Raw genomic sequence first — 13,018 nt, 5'->3', positions numbered from 1 at the left:
AGGGTTGCTGACTTACCAGCATTGAATAATTATGTAACTTGTATGTAATGAGTAAGAACGGCATTCAACAAAATATTTTTTTGCCCATGTTATCTTGAGTGCTGTGGGTATGTTCATCAATTTGTTCTCGTCAGTATCAATAAGGTGAACCGTATTCCACATACAATCACCGCCTAGCCCTTTATATCTAGTCTCCCAATGGAACAGCCTTGATAGACTATTTGAACCTTTATTGACCATTGGTGGTAGGGGAAGTCGGGAAGTTTACTTTCACCTTAGCCAAATACATTTAAACTCTGTTTTAACAATTCCTGACATGTAATCCTAGTAAAAATTCCCTGTCTTAGGTTACTAAATTATTCCATGTGTTATTTCATAGTTGAGGTCTTCACTATTATTCTACAGCGTAGAAAATAGTACAAATAAAGAAAAACCTTTGAATGAGTAGGTGTTCTAAAACGTTTAACCAGTAGTGTACATAAGAGGTAAAAATAAGAGGAAAGTATGCAAGAGATGTAGAAAGAATAATGGATAAAAGAGGGAGTCAGAGAAGGGAAGTGTAAGAGTGGTTTTTGACTGGAGGAATCAAGGCATCACTCCCCTTTGTCCTGAGTAGCTGTTCTAAAACTGTTGACCAGTAGTGTACTTGGAATGTGGCAGGTCCATTTAGATTTAGTTCCAGGAAGAAATGTTTTAGGTAAAAAAAGTCTGCTGCCATGCATAACATTTGTACACATACACCCACCTAACACTAAACCATTTTTCATAGCTCATGATTACTGTGAACTGACATCACAGTAAACAAAGGGGATCTGTGTTTTGGCCAATTTTCTAACTTGTAAACAAGTCTAGTGTACACACAAAAAAAATACTGAAAATGGCCAAACCCCTTGCCACCCAAATACCTTGGCCAGCATAAACACAGCATTTGACTGCCAGGAACACCCAGTAGAAATCCCACCATCTTGAACAGTTTGGAAGTCCAAAGTACCTGATGGTCTATTTTCTGTGGCCCTTCTAAAGGAGGTAGCTAATGGCTAAAACACACAAGGTGCCAGATGTCCTGACCTGTGTCACAAGCTGCACATGCGCCTCAGGTGGCCGGGTCAGAAGACATATGTATGGTTACCCACAAACACACACTTAGGAGAGCAAAGGTTAACCCACCCACCACCAAGGAGAGCCTTCTACAGAATGGCTGCCTGGCTCAGTGGTGGTTTTATTGCTCTTTCACCTGCACCCACCACAGACATCAGTGAGACAGTTTAATGATAAAAGCCGAAGTGTTGTTCTATTTGCTTTCCCCATTGTAAGTCTCCCATTCCCTCATTCTCTGTGATGTTCTCCTAATCGCTTTACCTTCGTCTACTTTCCCTCACCAGCTGATAAAAGAACCAGCCAGCTGTGGCAAATCTCATATCTGGAGTTTAATCCCAAATTGTATTTTTACATCAAGTGCATTGCTTCTGACAGAAACCCTCCTCAATGGTGCATGACACACAATATTCTACAGCAGTGGTTCCCAAACTGTGGGGCTGGGGGGAAGGGTGCGCATGAATACACATGTGGCAAGATGTATAAAGTTGCAAGAAAACTAGCTTTAAAACGGCAGACAAAATGTGTAGAATTGCAGGAAATGAGCTATAAAACCTGCAACATTTTCTCTCCACCAACAAAGAGGGGTTTGAACAGTTTGTGTCATGAACAGTGCTTGTACCCATAGAAATAGACATGGAGCGCGCAGGATGTTGCCCCAATGCTGGAAGGGAGGCCTGACTGAAAACGGTTGGGAACCCCTGTTCTATAGGACAGAAAGTAAAATGTATGGACCAATTCAGGAACCTCCTTTTGTTGTATAATGTTTCATAGTTCCCTCTGACAGTGCTTGTCTGCATATTACAACATAGAATTGGCAATTGATCAGAGAAGGTTGTGTCCAATATTGGGTAATATAATACTGGGTAGGTACAGGAATTGCCTTTCTTAAATACAGTCCCCAGAGTATCTATACCATGCAAATCCCTCGCCCAAAGTCATTGGTTCTTACCAATGACTATGTGAGAATGCTATTCATTGACTACAGCTCAGCGTTCAACACCATAGTACCCTCAAAGCTCATCACTAAGCTAAGGAACCTGGGACTAAACACCTCCCTCTGCAACTGGATCCTGGTCTTCCTGACGGGCCGCCCCCCAGGTGGTAAGGGTAGGTAGCAACACATCTGATCCTCAACACTGGAGCTCCCCCGGGGTGCGTGCTCAGTCCCCTCCTGTACTCCCTGTTCACGCACGACTGCATGGCCAGGCACAACTTCAACACCATCATTAAGTTTGCTGACGACAACAGTGGTAGGCCTGATCACCGACAACGACGAGACAGCCTATAGGGAGGAGGTCAGAGACCTGGCCGGGTTGTGCCAGAATAACAACCTATCCCTCAACGTAACCAAGACCAAGGAGATGATTGTGGACTATAAGAAAAGGAGCACCGAGCATGTCCACATTCTCATCGACGGGGCTGTAGTGGAGCAGGCTGAGAGCTTCAAATTCCTTGGTGTCCACATCAACAACAAACTAGAATGGTCCAAATACACCAAGACAGTCATGAAGAGGGCACAACAATGTCTATTCCCCCTCAGGAGACTGAAAAGATTTGGCATGGGTCCTGAGATCCTCAAAAAGGTTCTACAGCTGCAACATCGAGAGCATCCTACATCACTGCTTAGTATGGCAATTGCTCGGCCTCTGACCACAAGGTACTTCAGAGGGTAGTGCGTACGGCCCAGTACATCACTGGGGCAAAGCTGCCTGCCATCCAGGACCTCTACACCAGGCGATGTCGGAGGAAGGCCCTGAAAATTGTCAAAGACCCCAGCCACCCCAGTCATAGACTGTTCTCTCTACTACCGCATTGCAAGCAGTACCGGAGTGCCAAGTCTAGGACAAAAAGGCTTTTCCACAGTTTTTACCCCCAAGCCATAAGAATACTGAACAGCCACCCGCCAACCCCTCTTTTTACACTACTGCTACTCTCTGTTCATCATATATGCAGTCACTTTAACCATACCCACATGTACATAATACCTCAATAAGCCTGACTAACCGGTGTCTGTATATAGCCTTGCTACTCTTACTTTCAAATGTCTTTTTACTGTTTTATTTCTTTACTTACCTACACAAACACACTTTTTTCTTCTCCGCACTATTGGTGAGAGCCTGTAAGTAAGCATTTCACTGTAAGATCTACACCTGTTGTATTAGGCACACGTGACAAATAAACTTTGATTTGATTCATATACACTATACAGTGCATTCCGAAAGTATTCAGACTCCTGGACTTTTCCCACATTTTGTTATGTTAAAGCCTTATTCTACAAAGGTTTGAATAAATAAAATAAATCCACACACACACACACACACACACACACACACACACACACACACACACAATACCCCATAAAAAACAGAAATACCTTATTTACACAAGTATTCAGACCTTTTGCTATGGGATTCGAAATTGAGCTCAGGTGCATCCTGTTTAAATGAATCATCCTTGAGATGTTTCTATAACTTGATTGGAGAACACTTGTGGTAAATTCAATTGATTGGACATGATTTGGAAAGGCACACACCTGTCTAGATAAGGTCCCTCAGTTGACAGTGCATGTCAGAGCAAAAACCAAGCCATGAAGTCGGATGAATTATCTGTAGAGCTCTGAGATAGGGTTGTGTCAAGGAACAGATCTGGGGAAGGGTACTAACACATTTCTAAAGCATTGAAGAACACCGTGGCCTCCATCATTCTTAAATTGAATAAGTTTTGAACCACTAAGACTCTTCCTAAAGCTGGGGGAGAAGGGCCTCGGTCAGGGAGGTGACCAAAAACTCTTTGGAGATGGGAGGACCTTCCAGAAGGACAACCATCTCTGCAGCACTCCACTAATCAGGCAGAGTGGCCAGACAGAAGAGTGGCCAGACAGAAGCCACTCCTCAGTAAAAAGGCACATGGCAGCCCGCTTGGAGTTTGCCAAAAGGCCCCTAAAAGATTCTCAGACCATTAGAAACAATATTCTCTGGTCTGATGAAACCGCAGGAGTAGTTTCGGGACAAGTCTCTGAATGTCCTTGAGTGGCCCAGCCAGAGGCCGGACTTGAATCTGATCGAACATCTCTGGAGAGACCTGAAAATAGTTGTGCAGTGATGCTCCCCATCCAACCTGACAGAGCTTGAGAGGAATGGGAGAAACTCCAAATAGAAGTGTGCCAAGCTTGTATGGTCATACCCAAGAAGACAAGGCTGTAATCGCTGCCAAAGGTGCTTCAAAAAAGTACTGCGTAAAGGGTCTGAATAGTCATGTAAATGTGATATTTCATTATTAAAAACGTGTTTTTGCTTTTCATTATGGATTATTGTGTGTAGGTAGTTTTTTCCTCTCATCAATTTAAATACATTTTAGAATAACACTGTAACGTAACAAACTGTGGAAAAATACTTTCCGAATGCGCTGTATATTCACAATTGTTTGTCGACACCCCTTCAAATTTGTCGATTCGGCTATTTCAGCCACACCCGTTGCTGACAGTTGTATAAAATCGAGCACACCTCAATGCAATCTCCATAGACAAACATTGGCAGTAGAATGGCCTTACTTGAAGAACTCAGTGACTTTCAAAGTGGCACCGTCATAGGATGGCACCTTTCCAACAAGTCAGATAGTCAAATTTTGGCCCTGCTAGAGCTGCCCGTCAACTGTAAGTGCTGTTATTGTGAAGTGGAAACTTCAAAGAGCAACAACGGCTCAGCTGGGAAGTTGTAGGCCACACAAGCTCAGAGAACAGGACCACCGAGTGCTGAAGCGCATAAAAATAGTCTGTCCTCGGTTGCAACACTCACTACCGAGTTCCAAACCGCCTCTGGAAGCAAAGTCAGCACAATAACTATTTGCCGGGAGCTTCATGAAATGGGTTTCCATGACCGAGGAGCCGCACACAAGCTAAGATCGCTTGGCATTGCGCATGTGTCAGCTGGACTGGTGTAAAGCTCGCCGCCATTGGACTCAGGAGCAGTGGGAACGCGTTCTCTGGAGTGATGAATCATGCTTCCCCATCTGGCAGTCGAACGGATAAATCTGGGTTTGGCGGACGCCAGGAGATGCTACCTGCCTGAACGCATAGTGCCAGCTGTAAGTAGTTAGTTCCAGTGAAGGGAAATCTTAATGTTACAGCATACAATGACATTCACAGTGATTCTGTGCTTCCAACTTTAAGGTAACAGTTTGGGGAAGGCCCTTTCCTGTTTCAGCATGACAATGCCCCCCATGCACAAATACAGAAATGGTTTGTCGGGATCGGTGTAGAAGACTTTGATTGGCCTGCACAGAGCCCTGAACTCAACCCCATCGAACACGTTTGGGATGAATTGGAACACCGACTGCGAGCCAGGCCTAAAAGCCCAACATCAGTGCCCAACCTCACTAATGCTCGTGGCTGGATGGAAGCAAGTCCCTGCTGCATTCTGATGTTCAGAAGAGCCTTCTCAGAAGAGTGGAGGCTGTTATAGCAGGAAAGGGTGGGCCAACTCCATAATAACACCCATGATTTTGGAATGCGATGCTTGACGAGCAGGTGTCCACATACACTACATAACCAAAATTGCATGTCACCATTTTCTACCATTGAGAAGGTCTTATTTCAGAGGAAGACACAAAAGGCAGACAGGGTCAATTGGCACTGGGGTCTCCCCCTGCTGCCGCTGTTGTGAGGTGCTGTGGAGTGGAGTAGTGTCTACCAGTTCTCTCTATCTCCATTCCAGCCAGCAAGCTCTGGCTAATGATGGGCTTGATTGAGCCCATTTACTTCCCGTCAGCCTGTAATGAGGGCATTACCCTGAGTAGCAGAGCCTGGGAGCTAGCTGGATACCCGCCACAGCCAGGAGGACGATGGAGGGAGGCCAGCGCTGTTTTGGAGATGACTGAAGAAATATAGGACACATAAGACTTGCATACAGGAGATGTACAGTATATAGTAGGGGTATTCCAATCTGGATCTCAAGGTCAGCAACACATTTGATTGCAATCCTTTCACTGTTAAGACAGATAGACTTTCCAATCCATCAATAAAAGTGATTAGCCCTGCTGTACAGTACCAGTCAAAAGTTTGGACACACCTACTCATTCAAGAGTTCTTCTTTATTTTTACTATTTTTCTACATTGTAGAATAATATTTCATTTTGAGCATCATGCTATAATGTTTAATTGTCAGCCACCAGTGCTGGCCATAACCCTATATAGGCCACCAAAGCACTGCCCAACTTTCTTTCATAATTTCTCTGAATTATTGTCCTTGAGAACAATGATAAAATCATTGTGTTGGGTGATTTTAATATTCATGTTAACAAAGAGACCGACTCCAAGGCCATTGAATTTATGAATCTTTTGAGATCTATGGACTTTATCCAACATGTTACTGGGCCCATCCATAGCCACGACAATACTCTGGACCTGGTTATTACCAAGGGGCTTTCTATTGACATATCCTCTATTCTTGATGTTGCTTTATCTGATCACTGTGTATTTCTTACTACCTTGATGCGCTTAGCACAGGGTAAAACTGAACGCATTATTAAGAAATGCCATCTTACCTCTGAAGTTGTTACAGATATTATTGAGTGTATGAACAATACCCCGTCACCTATTCTGTCTTCCTCTTGTGATGATTTAATTGATCACTTTAATATCAAATTAAAAGGCAACCATTGATGCCATAGCTCCAGTAAAGTTGAAAAAGGCCACATCCAAGCAGAAAGCCCCTTGGCTAGGTGAGAAAACAAATAAATAAAAGACAAATTTCAGAAAGGCAAGCGGAAGTGGAGACAGTCAAAGTTGCAGATCCATTATGGATATTCTGAGAGCAACTTGGCATATATAACAAGGCAATTAGAAATGCCAGACAGGCTCATTTTTCCAACTTGATCACTAATAATCGGAATAATTTGAGAGTGCTCTTCCCGACCATTGATGGATGGCCTGATAAAGCCTACCCCCGCAAACCTATGTGAACTTTCCTCCACATCTAAATATGATAAGAGTTGCGGTATATTTCAGAGATGAGATAAAACAATTTTTGCTGGGTATTAGTCAAGCAAGACCTGATGAGAAGTTTGATGATATGTGCTCCAGTCCATCACGCAAAAGCACTATGGATTTATTCTCTCTGGTTGATACAGACATGCTCAGGAAAGTGATATCACAGCTTAAGCCTTCAAGTGGCCTTCGATCCTATCCCCTCCACCTTCTTCAAAACAGTTTTTATTTGCATATCTGAAGAAGTGCAAACTATTGTTAAATCACTCCAACCTCCTATTTTTCATTTTCGAAAAATTACAATCTGGCCCACCACGGCACAGAGACAGCCTTTGTCAAAATGGTAAATTATTTTAGAGCCAACACAGGCGCCAAACAGCTCTCTAACCAACAGTTGAAGTCTGAAGATTACATATACTTAGATTGGAGTCATTAAAACTAGTTTTTCAACCACATCACAAATTTCAACTTAATAAACTATAGTTTTGGCAAGTAGGTTAGGACATCTACTTTGTGCATGTTTACAGACAGATTATTTCACTTACACACTGTATCACAATTCCAGTGGGTCCGAAGTTTACATTCACTAAGTTGACTGTGTCTTTAAACAACCTGGAACGTTCCAGAAAATTATGTCATGGCTCTAGAAGCTTCTGACAGGCTAATTGACATAATTTGAGTCAATTGGAGGTGTACCTGTGGATGTATTTCAAGGCCTACCTTCAAACTCCGTGCCTCTTTGCTTGACATCATGGGAAAATCTAAAGAAAATCAGCCTAGACCTCAGAAAAAAAAAAGACCTCCACAAGTCTGGTTCATCCTTGGGAGCAGTTTCCAAATGCCTGAAGGTACCACGTTCACCTATACAATCGATAGTACGCAAGTATAAACACCATGGGACCACGGAGACATCATACAGCTCAGGAAGGAGATAAGTTCTGTCTCCTAGAGATTAACGTACTTTGGTGCGAAAAGTGCAAATCAATCCCAGAACAAGAGCAAAGGACCTTTGACCTCATGGCTTGGTTTTTTGCTCTGACATGCACTGTCAATTGTGGGATCTTGTATAAACAGGTGTGCACTTTTCCAAATCATGTCCAATCAAATTAATTTACCACAGGTGGATTCCAATGAAGTTGTAGAAACATCAAGGATGATCAATGGAAACAGGATGCACCAGAGCTCAATTTCGAGTCTCATAGCAAAGGGTCTGACTACAAAAAAAAATGGGGTATTGTGTGTAGATTGAAGAGGAAAACACATTATTTAATACATTTTAGAATAAGGCTGTAAAGTAAAGTGTGGAAAGTCAAAGGGGTCTGAATATTTTCCGAATGCACTGTATATCACCGAGTATGGCTAAGCTATTCTTCGTACTGCCAGTGAATTGAAGTTGAACAGCACCAAGCATCAGTTTACTTTGGCCTAAAATGTCATATCAAAAATATTGCCTATAGCTTATTTAACGAAACCCTGGCTGGCTATTGATGTCCAAGGTCAGGGCTCTCCAACCCTGTTCCTGGAGAGCTACCTCCCTGTAAATTTTCACTCCATCCGCATTTGTAACTAACCTGACTCCGCTTATCAACCAACTAAGTATTGATTCAGATGTGCTAGATTAGGTTTGGAGTGAAAACCTACAGAATGGCAGCTCTCCACGAACAGGGTTGGAGAGCCCTGTCCAAGGGAATCGATCGCAAAGCAGCGTCCCCGCAAAACCTTTTGTTAATGGCAAGTTCACTTACTCATCCATAAATAGTCAAGTGCAAATACGGTTCAGCAGCTCAAATCAGTAGGATGTGGGGCATTGTTATCAGGAAGGACGTCTACCATGGATGGATCGCTAAAACAATGATTATGATCACACTTTCATAAATGTAAATATTATGGGGAGAGCTATACATTTGCCAGCCAAGCACGAGTTATCAGTGTGTAGCCTATTGTCGTCCAGACATGACATTGAAATATCTTCACACCTACAATAAAAGCCGCCAAGCTTCTGTTGTAAGAGTCAATTCAATTCTTAAAAAATTAAGAATTAGTGGGATGTTTGGAAAAACTAATCCTGTGTGAATCGTCTTCTTGAATAACGCACATGCTTGGACAATAATTACAAAAGCAACGGCTCTACTAATACCGTCTGAATAGGGCTATAACATAGCAAAGATTAGGCTTATCAGTGTCGAGTGAGCCGCGTCATCCGTCAAGGATGTTCATGCGAGTCCTCTAGAACGCAAATGTAGTCTTCCTAGTTGGACTCTGCAATAATGAGGTGGTGTGTGTGTGTGCGCATTCGTTCCAGCATGTTCACAGGAGTCAGTGACAGCTCCAAAAATCCTTGAGTCGTGCACTACTAGTTTTAAAGGTCTCTGCACTGGCTGCCTGTGAGTTTCAGAATTACTTTTAAGATTATTCTGCTGGTTTTTAAACCAATCCACGGTTGTCCACCCAATACATGTCAGATATGCTTTTAAAGTTAAATTATGTGCCCAGTAGGTCCCTCAGGTCCTCTGACCTTTTAACTATCCCAAAGCCTAGGACCAAGAGGCATGGAAAGGCAGCGTTCAGTTACTACGCACCCAGCCTCTGGAATAGCCTGCCAGAGAACCTGAGAAGGGCCGGAAATGTGGGCATACCTAAAAGAGATCTTAAAACATCTTTTTAGCTTTGCTTTTCCTGAGGGAGCTTTTTAGTCATTCCATTTTTGTTATCCTTTTGTTTATCCTCTTATGTTTGTTGTGTAGTAAATATTAAAGTTATTTATTATTTTTATTTTTTTCCTGTGAAGCATATTGTGTTTCAATACATGTCTGCAATATGCTGTAGAAATAAAAGCTTGATTTTGAAAAAAAAAAGTCATTGTATTTTTATTTATTTGACCTTTAACTAGGCAAGTCAGTTAAGAACAAATTCTTATTTACAATGACGGCCTACCCCGGCAAAACCCGGGTGATGCTGGGCCAATTGTGTGCCGCCCTACGGGACTCCCAATCACGGACGGATGTGATACAGCCTGGATTCAAACAAGGGACATTAGTGACGCCTCTTGCACTGAGATGCGGTGCCTTAGACCTCTGTGGCTCTCAGGAGCCCAAACTGTACGAGTATCTTTTTAAATACAGATGCAAAGGCCTACCCTGTTATTCTTTCTGTTAGTTTTTGTCCAATCGCAGTTGTCTCTGTAAAAGGTTTGTTTTCATCCTCCCTAGGGCCAGTAGTTTTTCAAGGAGTTAAAAAAACTAAAAAAACATATGACCTGATCAGAAATCATAGGCCATACAAAACCGTTTTTTGCTTTCACAGCTGATTCATTACTATGTCAAACGCTACAAATTGGGTAATAACCAAACAGAGTGGTTACAGCATCACTCCCTGTAATTCTTAAATCAGCGGCGTACATATTTCCAGAGTGCAGGTTAGTAGTGTAGACAGTAGAGTATTACTTTATTAATCCCAATTTGGGAAATTGTTTTAATCAAAGCATGTGTTAATTTATTTATATTTTTATGGTTCCGCAGGAGATGGCTACCGTTTTACGGTCCCCTAACCGATTATAACAATTTTTTCATGTTATTTTGTACATAATGTTTCTGCCACCGTCTCTTATGACTGAAAAGAGCTTCTAGATATCAGGACAGCGATTCAAATCAAATCCAATTGTATTGGTCACATACACATAGTTAGCAGATGTTAATGTGAGTGTAGCAAAATGCTTATGCTTCTAGTTCTGACCGTGCAGTAATATCTAACAAGTAATCTAACAATTTCACAACATCTACCCTATACATGAGTGTAAAGGAAAGAATAAGAATATGTATATATAAATATGTGGATGAACGATGGCCGTGCGGCATTGGCAAGATGCAGTTGATGGTAGAGTACAGTATATACATATAAGATGAGCAATGTAGGGTATGTAAAGTTTGCCGATGACAACAGTGGTAGGCCTGATCACCGACAACGATGAGACAGCCTATAGGGAGGTCAGAGACCTGGACGTGTGGTGCCAGGACAACAACCTCTCCCTCAACTTGATCAAGACAAATTAGATGATTGTGGACTACAGGAAAAGGAGGACCGAGCACGCCCCCATTCTCATCAACGGGGCTGTAGTGGAGCAAGTTGAGAGCGTCAAGTTCCTTGGTGTCCACGTCAACAAACTATCATAGTCCAAACACACCAAGACAGTCGTAAAGAGGGTACGACAACGCCTATTCCCCTCATTTTCCAGCACACAATGGCATAGGTCACTACACTCGCCACAACACTGCTATAGAGCATATGAAGCATTTTATCACATCTATTAGATCTTAGATAATTTAATGTATGGACAGACCATGGGGCTAACACTGTGGTGTATACATACCATCCAACAGCGAGAAGTCAATTACTGGTACAGATGTGGTCAAGTATAATGAAATTAAGATTTTTCATTTCATAGTCAGAAAATGCCTGGTCAAAATTAGGCAAGTGTTTTTACCCTATTTGTTGTAAGTTGCAGATGCCTACAAAGTAATTAAAAAATGTGTTTAACCAGTGTTGATAAGAGAATTAAATATATTTGCACACAAGAAAAATACAAAACCATGAATAGAGTTAAAAAGGCAAGCGGAGAGGGCATGTGCTGGAGAGGAAGACAAAACTACCCTGAAGGGCTTTCAAGGCACCACCACTTTCAAATATTTATACAACAAAATAAATCAACTGTATCCTGATTAATAAAACAGAAATACATAGTTTAGGATTTAAAGAAAATGAAAAACAATGCATCAGGGGTTAATCAATAGCAGCAGAAGACTATTGCAATCAGTCATGTCCAGGAGATATTTTTTCATTTTGTATTTGAAGGAGGGCAGTTCTTGAGGTGTTCTGGGAGATGCTACCCAAAATAACTGAGTATTGAATTTGAAAAGATATTGAAAAGAAACAGGGAGAATGTTAATTTTGAATTGGAATACAAAATGACAAATTGAAGTTGATTGATTTCTTAAATGTTGAGAATTTGAAGATAAGAGTGGAGAGAAACTGGCACGACTGTCAGAATGAGTTGCCATCCTCAAATAGTCTCTAGACCAGAGGTGTCAAACAAATTTGGGCCCATGGGCCGCATTCAGTCTTCAACAAGGTCTGGAGAGCCACACTGAAAATGTGTTATATTTCCTCGCCGTCAAAATAAAATAAAAAGTCCTCCATCCATCATTTTTTGAATGTTCTATCCTCCGACTGTCTAGCTTTCATTTTGGTGTTCATTAGAGCTGGACCAAGTCAAGAAACTGCATGAATGAAGGTCCATTATAATTTCTACCGTTTCCATTTGTTTTCTTTGTCATTTTAAAGTACAAAGCATTCAGAAATTATTCAGACCCCTTCACTTTTTCCACATTGTTACATCACAGCCTTATTTATTAAATTATTTACCCCCCCCCAATCTACACAATATACCCCATAACAACCAAGCAAAAACAGGTTGACATACTTCAATTCAATTTTCAAAATAAGGGTGGATGCAAAGATGAAGCCTAGGTTGTATAACAATAGAAATGCCTACTTGGATCACATATGTGTAACTAGACGATGAAGCTACACATTTCATCTAATTTAGAACCGAGAACTTGCGAGGAAATCTGTGCTGAGAGGAGTCTCTGCAGATCATGCAGGCCAGGGATGAGGTGCCTTGCAGTGGCAAGCGGAGTGGATATGGAGGAGCACGTAGGGGTGCATGTGTGTGTGTGTAGTGTCAGGGTTTCCGTTAGGAAAATGTGGCGCCAGACATTAAACGGGAAGATTTTTTTATTTACCGGCCATTAGAGAAATTTACCGGACCCATATGCATTCGGTCCGTAAACCCATTAGGGTGTCCACCGACGGGGCTCAGAATGACAAAAATCACATTTAGATAATGGTAATTAATCTTAACAGAACATACAAGTTCTGTAA

The 13,018-nt window shown here is 41.9% G+C and overlaps 1 pseudogene; it reads right to left on the bottom strand.

Annotated features, from left to right (window-relative positions):
• Nucleotides 1–13,018, bottom strand: part of LOC112260770 — a 144,108-nt pseudogene that overhangs the window by 91,137 nt on the left and 39,953 nt on the right.

Source organism: Oncorhynchus tshawytscha, linkage group LG01, assembly GCF_018296145.1.
Source record: "Oncorhynchus tshawytscha isolate Ot180627B linkage group LG01, Otsh_v2.0, whole genome shotgun sequence".
Lineage (NCBI taxonomy): Eukaryota > Metazoa > Chordata > Actinopteri > Salmoniformes > Salmonidae > Oncorhynchus > Oncorhynchus tshawytscha.
This window is presented reverse-complemented; position numbering and strand designations above follow the sequence as displayed.